Source organism: Osmia lignaria, chromosome 5, assembly GCF_051020975.1.
Source record: "Osmia lignaria lignaria isolate PbOS001 chromosome 5, iyOsmLign1, whole genome shotgun sequence".
Taxonomy (NCBI): domain Eukaryota; kingdom Metazoa; phylum Arthropoda; class Insecta; order Hymenoptera; family Megachilidae; genus Osmia; species Osmia lignaria.
In genome coordinates this window covers 8,970,043-8,982,914 of record NC_135036.1, presented here as the reverse complement: position 1 = coordinate 8,982,914, position 12,872 = coordinate 8,970,043, and the positions used below count along the sequence as shown (strand labels likewise).

The 12,872-nt window shown below is 33.4% G+C and overlaps 1 protein-coding gene across 2 annotated transcripts in view; it reads right to left on the bottom strand.

The window, feature by feature from the left end:
- The window catches only part of Scp2 (Sarcoplasmic calcium-binding protein 2), a 28,920-nt gene that overhangs the window by 4,338 nt on the left and 11,710 nt on the right, over positions 1-12,872 (bottom strand). Inside the window, exon 1 of one of the 2 annotated variants that reach the window (XM_034325162.2) lies at positions 390-505. The exons of the other annotated variant lie outside the window; for it this stretch is intronic. The gene's annotated coding sequence lies outside the window, so the exon portion shown is untranslated. Of the gene's footprint in view, positions 1-389; positions 506-12,872 lie in introns of those variants that run through there. 2 annotated transcript variants of the gene reach the window in all.

The window sequence follows — 12,872 nt, the reverse complement described above, 5'->3', positions numbered from 1 at the left end:
CCGACCGACCCTTATTTTATCTCGCCAGTAAAAAGTAATCGTGGCTTGCTTTTATCGAGCTGCTTTGTACATCACCTCGATATTTACAAGGACGTCGTGAAGACACAAAGTCAGCTTAATTCAGGTAGTCGGACAGGTGTTCAATGTTAAATCGTCACCTTTACTTACTAATTAACTCTGTCTTTTCTATCTTTTCAATTGAAGATTTATTTTATAATTAACAAGAATTGATTCTTCTTGAGAAAATAAATGAAAAATATTTTAATATATTATTTCGTTATGGAGAAAATTTAATTCGTCAAGTCATTAATTGATGTATGTTATGAATTAATCAAATTAAAAAAAGGCACCACATAAAAATTACACAACTTCTCGTCTATTATCCTTACATTTGTTGGAGGTAGAAATTTGGAAAAAGATGTTCTCTTATGCTGTAAACCAAAACGACTAAATTATCTGTGCCAGATGTAACCCTTTATATAATAAGATTTAAAAGGTTTTCCTTATCGAAGATAAGGTGTGTATTTGAGTGTTTAATGACGCAAATTTCACAGTAATTCCACTGTAGATGTAATTTAAAATACTTATAAACATCAAAAATGTATTGTTACTGAGAACGTGACGTAAATCTATTCAAATGATTCAGGTTCTCTTCTTTTTATCACTTATACAATCTATTCTTTGCAGTAGGTTATTAATTATAGAGTCGTGTCAAATTTGTACAATGGTAATTCCAGTTTATTAATAGCTTGATTCCTTATTTCATTTCTGACGTATTTAGAAAACCCATACTCCTCCTTTTCTGTTTAGTTTGCAATTAATTTAGACGAGACAAATAATTATCTGTTCCAATATTTTACATAGAATCTTGGAGGATTATTTAATGTAATTTCTCAGACGTGCAAAGATTAGTTTTGCATCGAAGCCGAAAAGGAGAACAGCTCTCGTACTTAACGTACAACTATTAATCGTCATTTCATCTACGATAAATATGAAAAAATAACATGTAATCATTAGTGATAGCAATCGATTCGGGTGAATTACTTTCAAGAAAGCCATTGCCAACATTGTAATCAGTAACAGTATCATTACGCGTCAAGGTGAATGTTGACGTCAATCTTTTGAGTGGTTAACATCATAGAGTAATCTTTTCATTTCTCGGTTCGGCTAGTCGACGATATTAACAAGAGAAAAAGTGAATGAAAATGTCAACTGTTTCTCTTTTATTTATTGCATAATCATCCTATTAAACCGACAAGGTCTATGAATTACGATTAGTATACTTGCGATTGAATCAAGCTTCCCCAGGTAAAAATAAAATTCAATATTTTTTCGAGGCACCCGCTGTCAAAATGATCCAAATAATCTTACACACTTTCAATTTTCCCTTTTCCTACCTTCGACGCTGAACTTGTTAAAAATGAAAGTAAAATCGAAAGGATTGTTCTCTATAAAAGCTTCTTTCAGTATTCTATTACCTTCACGCGTCCATTCTAATCAATAACCCGTTCATTCGCGATCCGTGATAAAAATTCCAAAATAATAGAGCCGATGAAATAACGTAGGAAAATTCGATAACAACGCGAAATAAAGTTTTTCGTTAAAAACTTTTAACGGTTATCGCGAACCGATAAAAGCTTTCAACATTGCCTACGTAACTAGAATAAACTAGGATATAGATGAAAACAAAATATATATAAAGCGATAAATTGGTTATGCTTAAAATTCGGCAACATCTGGCCAGATAACGCAGTCGGCCAGGCAATATAGAGATGCAAAGATCTAGAGTAAAGCTTTAAGTCTATTGTTTCTACCAACACTATGGACAACCTCGATTCCCTTGCCACCTAAAATACACGCGAAACCTTGCAACCTCGTTATCTTCTGCTGCCAATATATCAACCTGTCAATACTCAAAATATTCTGTATAGATTTGACGAGATACCAGATATGATTTAATAAAAATGTTCACAATGAAGCGAGTTTGCAAGTGTAGGAAGTTGCGATGTATTTATAATAGTCACATTAAGGATTAGTGATAACAGAATCGAGCGACGAAATTAAGTTAATCAAACTGCAGAAGCAGTTTACTGATGAACTTCGTTTCACTGCGTTTCTCTGAATGGCTAGTTTGTAGTGTTTCAAAATTTCCACCTGGAGGGATGGTTATAAATTCTTTAATCTCATTATCTCGTGCAAATATCACGGATATACTGAAATAGAGAATTTTATTTTCGTGAAACTCGAGGGGACATCAATTCTGGGACATTTTACAATGTTTAACGTTTGAGCAAAAAATGCTGCTTCTATTTTTAGATTAGTACTATAAATAATTTTGATAATGTGAGATAAAAATTATATCCTTATCATTTTTTGCATTTTTCTTGTTAATTTCCCACAAAATTTTGAAGTTTAAAAGAATTTAGTAGATTATTAGATGGATAGGTATACTTTACATTTCTAGAGAGAATGTTAAACGGAAGTTATAAAGTTCAGAGCGCGAAATTTATTCACTTCACTTCCCCCATTTAAGATCCTGACACGTCCTGCGCAATATTCAGCTTGAAAAAATCATCAAAGTGTAGATTAAAGTTTTCTACCCTTCATTTCATTCGAAAGTAATGAATCATGAATTAATAATTGGCAATTAATGATTTCTTTTAGGTGTTCAATTCTACTGTCTGTATGAGCGTGTTAAATTCTTTAACAAACTGAAGACATTTTCATGAAGTTCAATTGGAACTGAAGGGTTAATTTAGAAGTAGACATTTAATTAAAAACACCTTAGCTACTCGGGAAGACCCGTTCGCCACGTTGTAATGTTATCTCTGTATGAGAATAAATTTTGGATTAACCATCAGACGGTAGAGCCTGGGTACTTGCTGACCCAGCAGACGAATGAAACCTTTTTATAATCATTTCCTTCCAACTTTAAGCTTCGAATTGATTAGCCATAAGTGGTATTTTGTGATACTTTTAAGTCGTTAATTTTTCAACTAATCTTAACTGGATTTTACTAAACCCTGAATTACACTATAAAAAGCGTTTGCAAGGGTACTTCGTACAGTACACTTTTAGTTGCGATACAAAGCAGAGAGTTAATATCAATTTTTATGACATTTCATTGTTATAAAACAATGCGCTCGGTGAAAGGTCAGGTGAGTAGTTTTATTTGACCAACATGAAGTGCATACTGAGAGTTACCAATAAAGCAGTACTGTACTGAGTGCTGTGTCTTTTATTACTCGGCGTTTAAAAATTTTAATCACGATATTTAATGGTACTTATGAAAGTAAACAGTCCTATATCTATCTTCAAATAACACTTCTATCCCATTCTTTTTACGAGAATATCGCGAGATTATTGTAGGAAATTGTCGCTGACTTAGGATTTATTTTGCACTTGAAGATTTTTGAGTCTTTGTTATTCTGATTGTAGATATCTATTTTATGGTATTAGATAAAATTATGATATTTTCATACAAAAAAATGGCTAAAGTTGCTTATATGAAATTTAAGTGTAATAAAATGAATTTCAAGTGCAAAATAGTAGAAGGATTTTGACGTTGTTTGAACCTAGAATTTTCCATTTTCATAATGCTATACGCTATAATTATCTGGACATTAGCTTTGATTGACGTTACAAGGCACATGCATTAACGTTTTCTTCGTCTCGGTGTATTTTCCTTGATGATTCATGGGGTCCTGTGACCTCCCTCTATCCCTGTATCGTGTTTTCTTTACTAGGTACACGCATATAAGGTAAGGTACACCTTGCGAGCGAACCTTTTGATCGTTGAGATTTTATTTTCCTAACGTATGCAAACCGCGTTACGAGTCGCTGGGAAATTGTGTTGGCATATACATATGTACCCTATTTCAACCCTTTTCAATGGTGACGTAAGAACGATTTAAACATTTATTTAACAAATTCATATAATTTATATAGAATGAGATTTATCTCTGTAAAAATTTATTTTATTTGCCTTCAAATCATTGTGAAAATCAGATACTTTGTTTAGTTTTCGAAAAGGGCCAAAAAGTGGCCATTTTAGATTAGATTTCTTCAAAATTTTAACCTTTAAATGGACTCTGACACAGACGAAGATAACAATTCATATGAAATTGGAGCGAAAGTTAAATGCACACGATGCTGTGCGACATCTTTCATTTCAACAGAACTTTAATATCTTCACGCCATGGAACTGTATACATTTTCAAAACTGTCCGAGTTCTATTGCGTTCTCTTAACTAAATTCTCAACTCGTCCCAGGCATGTTGCATTGAATTTATATTTAGTGAGTTGTAAGCTATCGCCGAGCAAATACTTTGTGCACTCTATTGTTTGCATTAATGTGCAAATTATGTTCAAATGCTTTAGTCTATGCATTGATATATAAGCTTAATTTTGTAGGAATATGATAAAAACTTGTGGGTAGAAATAATAAATTTTCTTCATTTAAAGGACAGTATTAATGTCGTGAGAAGGATGTATCATAAATTTTTAACCACAAAACCTCTATAAATTCTTCGCCTACCTTTCCAGATCATCCTGTATTTCCCATAGGAACGATTCAAGAATTCGATATTCTTGTAGATAAATTGTCGTAGGTGCTGAATGCGAACGAAAATATTGTAACGTCTTCTATATTTAAATTTTAATAATCTGACAAAAATTATGTGAAATTTTCCGGTCGTATTCTTCCAAATTTCCAAGACAGTTTTTCCAAAGGAAAAAGTAAAAATTCGTTTATCTAATTAATATACATAGGGTGCTTTTATTTTTTATTTTTTCGCAGAAACTTTCTGCTGTTTTGAATTGTAAATTTTACTCGGACGTGGTTGCTAAATTCGGAATATTTAATTCTATAACAAAAATTAGGTTAAATTTGATAAATCCTGAACGTATCGAGCCACCGACTAGCCTGCCTTTATGGTCATAATAGTTTGAGTAAATCTTTTAAAAATGCGAAAATTTAATAATAATTACCAGTAAAGATTATAGGAAGAAAATTAAAAAAAAATTAATTTACATACAAAATATGAGAAACATTTTCTGATTTATGCATTAATCGTGTGTAACAAGGCAGTTATATCTCCTGATCTTCTTTCACCGGGACGCTCTCAGGATTTAATTAAAATCACATTCAATTTTACGTGGAATGCGACCCTGTTATTGTCCAAATGATTCTATTGTCTTTTCAATTTCGTCGCGTTCGAAATTAGTGGATGAAACTTAAAATAAAGAAAAATTAAAAATATTACAAATTGAAAAGCCAAATATGAAGAAAATATTGATGGAGTATTCAAGTTTGAAATTCATATATTAATTAATACTTAATATAATAATTCATTGTTTATTCATTGTTTAAATCAATGTTCTTTGAAACAAGAGTTTCATTGTGTAATTATATACATACCTATTTCAAATGTTTAATTTATTTCAACATAAATGTGAACAAAATGTGTATTAAATTTACTCTCAGTAGCAGGTTTATTTCGTGTTTGAAAATTTTCATAAAATATTAAAAGGGGTAGTCGCATTTAATACGACAGGCAGATATTTTTGTTTGAAAATTAATGTCACGGGTAATTTCCATGATATAAACGTCGATAAATACGATTTAACGAGAAAACTTTGCTGCAAAATTTGACCGTGGATATTTTTTTGCTCGCAATGAGTTTCCTGCGCGAGAAAAATAAAAAAGAAAATTAGTGGGACCGTGGTTATTCATTCTGCAATTTACCTTTGAAAAGTCCATTCAAGCTTATATTTGGTTACAGTGTTAATAAAATTGTGGAACAATAAATATCTAGCCTCTTATAAGTTTTATTTTGTTCCGTGAAAAGCTGCAATGTTTTGTAATCCATATCGGATCTGTAATCTTCGAAATGTCCAGATTCAAAAATATATAAAGCTTTTTAATATGCATAAAATCAATGGTATTATACATGCACTGTCAAAATTTAATCATCAGAAAATTGCAAATAAAAATCACCATGAAATTTTAAATTTAAAATGTAAATTCAAATGGAATATTATTTTTAACATTTTTATTAAAATCTTCACTTTAATTAAAGTGAATTTTTCACACTGTTAAACTGTTACAATATTTGTTAATTGCATTATTATTTATTAATCCATTATCTTTCACTGGCGACAGATATTTAATAAATCAACTTAAACAACCGTAGATCAATATCTAATTATGCTACTAGTTAATTAAACATTTTATAACTCATTATCATGTGTGAATTATTAATAATTTCATGTTTATTACATAATGGTCCTACTTAATTTGCATGTAAAATTATATCTCTAAATGCTCACTCATAAATTATTATCGGCACAACTTGAATATTTATACGATCGTAACACAAATTTTTGTTCTCTAAATAATATGTCATTTTACGTTGTTTTAATTACAGAATGAAATCGAAACTGATAACACACGTAACATTCTGACAATTCCATTTATTCGTTACGAGGCCATTATATCTTCCATTTCCCAGCAAATGCTCGTGATTATTGCAATTTCGTCCAACTGCATAAACTAAATTTCATTCCATTATCTGATGATTGTACAAGGGTGATTCAAACAATTTCAGCAAAATTGTTGTAATCTTTCCTTTATCATAGACAATAACTTTGGTTTTCTCAAATACACCCACCAAGTAGATTTTTATTTTCAAAAAACGAATCTGTATACTAAAGATTTGAATTTTCTTGACTAATCTGTGTTAAAATAATTTTCGAGAGGACAACATTTCTTATGGCATTTGTACTTTGTATTTTGCAATCATTTCTCCTATTCGAGGGACAAATAAAGATTCAAACGCAAAGGCCTTCTTTGAAACGTTGGCAAAGGAATGAAAGTGCAAATTAAATTGCATCCCTGGAAGATAATAAAAAATACAGAAAGCCTTAGCGACCCACGTTTCTCTCATATCCTTAGATTATTCCGATGGTGCCCCATTCTTCGCTGGGAGACATCGTCGTTAATAAAATACTTCTGTTTGCATGTTAGTCTTCTTTTATCAAACAATGTTTTACAAACTACCTGTCGAGAAAGGAAATGCAAAAAAATGCTCAAATGGTCATTAATGATCGTGCAACGAAATAAACATTAAGCAATTTCATTTCGAAATTGAAATGCAACAATGGATGTCCTGGAATTCTTTCTTTAAACAAGTGATACCACGGATTTATTGAAGGTGTTTCTTTACTCTTCTTGTTTGGTTTCATATCGAAACAAATGGATCCAATCTGCAGTGCGAATTAATCGATTGCAATCAGTATTGAATAATTTTTCATTTTTCTGAGTTATCGGAATAAATTCTTCGCGCAAACGTAGTCGAAATGATTATCACGAAATTTGTATTGCACAATTATTAATTATTTAATCAGATAATTATTCGTGTAGATTTAGTACCTTATGATACATAGTATGGTCTAACCACGTGCAAAATTTGAGTGAAATCTGTGACGCAAACGTCACGCGCTTCTCTCGCTAAATGAATTAAATTACAGGATTGACGTGTTTCATGCGTCACGAGTGAAGCATATTGAGCATTTATAAGATCAAGAGAAAACGAAGGTAATTTATTTATCAATTACCGCGTCCTTTATTCAGTACATTCTGACACGTTCAATTCTTCTCGAATCAACCCTTTTATATTCCGTTGAAGAGTAAGAATAATAACATTGCAATTGTTTGCAATTGGAAGCAGTATCTTCCGATTACGGGTAAAGAATCTGACGGCGATTACTTGTACGGAAATCTTTGTCGGCCATTAAGAATTGAAAGTTGTTTGCACGAAGCGTTCGTGATATTGACAGCCTGACAGTTACAAAATTGGAAGACTGCGAAACTTTGCAATTACTAGTTTCCGCCAAGATTGCTGATAACTAATGATGTGACGTTTCGCAGGAAAAATAAGGTTCTTCCGGAAGGACGTTTATGTGGACATTTTGATAAATTCTAACAGTAATTATACTTTATTACTCTCCGGCTAGTGAAGGTTGGCTGTTATAAAAGAAAACGCTAATTGCAGCTTAATGAATATTAATGACCAGAGAATAATTATTTTAATGAATTATACATCCTGTTAAATAAAGTGGGTACTTCGATAAAAGAAATGATTATTTTAACATTTTAATATTTTTGGAGGGGGGATGGGGTGTAGGAGGAGAGTTCTCCAAACCTTTGCAGTAAGATTTCCAAATTTTTCCTTTCAATATCATTAAGTTCGAAGTTTGTAATGTAATTAATCTTTGAAATTGTAATAATATTAAATCATGCATCGTTTGTCGCGTAACGAGGCAAGCTGGCAACAGCAGCAGCGATTACATAGCACGTGCACGGTTCCCTTAGTCCGCTTAAGAAGCTTACTAAATTACGGTTCATGATTCGTGCCGTTTATCCGCGGCAACGATGCCTTGTCGGCTCTACGATATCGTGAAACCCCGAAGAATACTCTGCGAAACTGCCACGCGGATTCTCTTTTCGTCGGTACCTAGGCGACAGCTGCAGAAGATTTACGTGCAAACGAGCTCTAACGATTTCAGCCAACTCCTTTCGAACTTTCTTCGATTCACCGTCACTCGACGCACTGGGAAATAGGATTATCCCTTATTTTTGCGATTAATGATAGCTCCCGTTTGCATGCATTATTCCAGTCGTAGTCTGACTTTTAACCTCCTGGATCGTGTACCAAAAGTATTGTATTTCCCAGGAGAAGGTCCGCGTTCTCACCTTGGTCAGAAAAATGAGGGTCGGTATTTTAAGGGTACGTAGATGGAGGACTGTTATTCGTTACTTTATCTTCTTTTTTTTCTTAACTTTTTGGAGACCTTTCTATTATAGTCATTAGGGATTCAAAGAGGGACTACTTTCAATTTTTTCAAATTCATTGATAAGGCTTTCATGATAATCCTTTGAATCGTGACACGTTTGCAATTTCTAAGATTGATGCTTTATTCGTTATATCCTTAGTGGTTGCCAGCATATTATTATGTCTATTTCTTAGTCGTTGGATAACGTAAAGTTGTGCATTAAATTTCCCGTTCATAATGGCTGATATAATTTCTTTTCGCCGAGGTCATCTGATAAATAAGATTTATGCAAGGATCTTATCACAACAACTGATACGAACCACCGTATTATCGTTGAATACGTTCAAATAATACTGAGTAGCTAATTCGAACAAATTTATATTTTAATTTTTATTTTCTACATTTTCTACGTCTACAATTTTAGAAAATTGAAACGTGATATAATGTTTCACCCAGCATTGTCGTTTAATTGTTCAAAGCTTGGAAGCTGTCGATGCTTTGGAAGCTTGAATTAATTCCGAATAAAAAGCATAGCCGTGGCAGGAAACTGGGTAGATAATTAGCAATGCGCAAGCTTCTAATTTCGGCTAGTTGTCATCGTTGAAGAAATTAGCTAGCCAGAAATTAACTAGCCAAACCGACTGGAGAGTTTCGTTACTCGCATGAAGTACGAACAGCAAGTACCCTTATTCAATTATCTCGCTCGATTGCGTTTCGTCAGCTGATACACTTTCAGGTTGAAATTCGCAATCTAACTTTTCGCGAAACTTACGCGAATCGCCGCGGAAGAAAAGTCGCTCGCACGTTGATGAGTTTAATTGTCTGCGATAAAGGGAAGACACTAGAATAGCTTCACGTTTTATGGTTGAAGGTGTCACCATATCCACTATAAAGTTGAATCATTATTTTCCAGCTAAATTGGCTGACGTAAAATGTCCTCTTGTTAAAATACTGATCACGTTTCAGTCATTGTAGACTTGTATAAATTTTACTGAATTTCTTTCCTTTTTTTCAGTAACAGTTAATCGAAAAGAAATACAGTGTACCTTGGAAAAGATAAAAGAAAAAGGGTATAAGTTTCTTTTCTAAAAAGAAGTGACTAGCTCGGAAGTGACTCAACGTTAAACTTAATCGAATTCAACATCCTCCAATTACATCCTCGAGCGACCTCTTATAAAAGTTACTCGCTCTCTACTTCGCTTTCAATTTTCTAATTTCCACACGTTCCTCCTCCACGATCGATGGAAGTATTATCACTTACCGAGTGCTGGATCCTTAGAAATTATTAAAAACTTGACGTTTCCAATCATTAATAAAGCACATATCTACGTCTGGTTCAATTCTATTTCAGTCAAACTATTTGTGTAAAATTTGGTTTTCTAATTAAAAAAAAAAGAGTTAATGAATTTGTGATTTGTTTGAGATTATTTAAACTTCGAACCGATGAAATTCCAAGAATATTCAAGCGGATTTTACTAAAGATTGAGAGGAATAAAACGCTGTCGGAGCTGGAAAATCCATTACTGTACATAATCCATGCGTTTACCTTTCTCGACTACCAATTCTTCGGTAATTTATTCAACGGCACGTTTGCAAAATTGCGTTGTTGTCCACGTTTGCATCGAACCTCTCTTTTATCAGAAAAAGAACGATCTCGTATGTAGAATTGCATATCTGTTTCTAAATCTGTTTTATATCAATTATGCAAATTTATTGTACAGATTTTGCTACTCTCAGTTCATTTATTTATAAATTTAAATGTTTCGTGTTACAGAATAGAGGAATTCGTGGAAAAATACATATGAAAATGTAAAAATTTACCATATATCTTTTATTTCAACTGTTTATTTTTTTTTGTAAATTTGTACATCGTGTGATTCCTAAATTAGAATACATCCCTAAACCAGTGCCATAAAACATTTATGTTAATACCGAAGAAGTGGTGTCAGAAAGCGTATCTTAAAGGTGGATAACATCTTCATAAATGTAGATACACATATCATAACTGTCAAACCCGACCACAAACGTAACTCAAACAAAAGGAGTCTTCAAAGTAGCTATTTTTGAAGGTCGGTTTACTCTTGCTTTGTATAACCTTTGCGGAGATACCTCCGTTCAAGAAAAATATTTAAAATTTCAGCCCCTCAACCGAATTTTTATTCTCGGTATTGTTGAAAGCCGTTTAAAAGAAGCTTATTTAGATCGATTCCTCAGAATCATAACAGAAACTTTTTTAACACTCTGACATCTACGACTTTCTTCAATTTTACATTTCCTTTTTCTTGTTTAAAGCGTGACTATGTTTTGACAGCCTTTGGTTTTTTCATTTTTACTCGGTTCACCCATCTGTAATGCTCTGCATTTGGTCAAAATTACATAAAGATTACGTGGACAGTATTTTTATTTTCTACTGTTATATCTTCAACGCCAAATTAACCCTTTTACTGCAAAGGGTAGCTATAATCACGCATCGTTGAGCACTCGCTATGTAGAAGGGGTAACTACGGTCTCCCACCTTCCACTGTTAAGGGTGACAATAGTCACCCCTCGTTGAATGCTCACTGTGTGCTAAGAATGACCCGTTGTTTAGAAAAGAATAAGAAAAGGAGAGGTATAAAGTTGAATGCAATAAATAAAAATAAAATCTCTCGTTGTCATTGATGCTTTTGGAATTTAATTATAAATTAGCAGAAATTTTTTTAATTCTTTACGTTGATAAGCAAGATACGAGGCGTACGTTTAACTGACGTATGTTCGCTGATGGGATTTACAGGAAAACGTAATGCATGAACGTTCTGGTGAGCTGATAATTATGCTAATCTCGATTATGGAGATAAAGCAGTCGGCGCCATTAATCACAATTCACGGAACTGTGATACAGCCGAATTGACTGCTGTTTCGTTGAAAATAGATCCTAGAACACACTAATTCTCGGAGAAATCCTCTTCAAACAACGAGTAGGTATTTGTTGCTAATTAGTTGGGAGTTTAGTTCAAACGCCATGTATGTATGAATTTAGAAAATTGTAAAATCGATCGAGAAAGGGTGAAACTGTAACAATTAAACATTTAACCAGGTGGATACAAGATAGACCCAGTTGTAGTTGGAAAAGTTTCTTCTCTAGTCGGAAGTGTTATTGTTCCAGGATTCGAAATTAATTATTGGCGCCGTCACGATGTCTCCTCGGTCGCGTTCCAACGAAAACAACTTTCTAAGCTTCCGTTGTGCATTGAAATCCCAGAGAGGATTTCTAAGCAATTGAAACTACGTCTAGCTGGTCGAGGCATAGCCTTCTGTGTTGTACATTGTTGTACAAACGAGCCGCAACCCTTGCAACAACCACCGGTCTCTGCACCTAATGATCGATCGAGGTATCTCGAACCAGCTTCGAGCCGTTAAATTAATCGGCCACCTTCAAAAACTAACTACCCTGTCCTTTGTACCTTTGTCGAGCCGACCGGTGTTCCTGACACAATACGGTAGTGACATTTTCTTAACTGTTGTTGGAACATCATAGAATAAAAAGTAACGAAGGTAGGATTCGCGATCAAATTAGGCTTCCCTGGGGACAATGGTGGTATAAAAAAAGCAGTGAATTCTCAAAATCTTAATTTTGATGATAAAATATTAAACTAATTTGTATCGCATTAGATGGGTGCAAGTAAACGCGTTAAAATATGCAAATGTCTAGCTTAGAAGAAAATCCTATACCTGTCAATTGAGTTGGATCCAGACAGGGATAAAGGAGCAAGTAATTAGAGGCGAGAATATCGGTAGAGGAGCTACCTTTTTTGTTGTAAAGCGAATTATACAGAGACGAGGGAATTTGCATCTGACAATGAATGGTCTCGAGATATAATGCCTGCTCTTAGCCAGAGCTTCAGCTACTTGATGAAGCTTGAATTGATAATTAAATTATAGGCGTTTATGCAGACATAAGATAATTGCATGCAAAATATCATTCGAAATAAGGATGAATGAATCAGTGATTTTACAAATTTTAAAGAGAGCCTTATTAAAGTTTACCACTTTGAAAT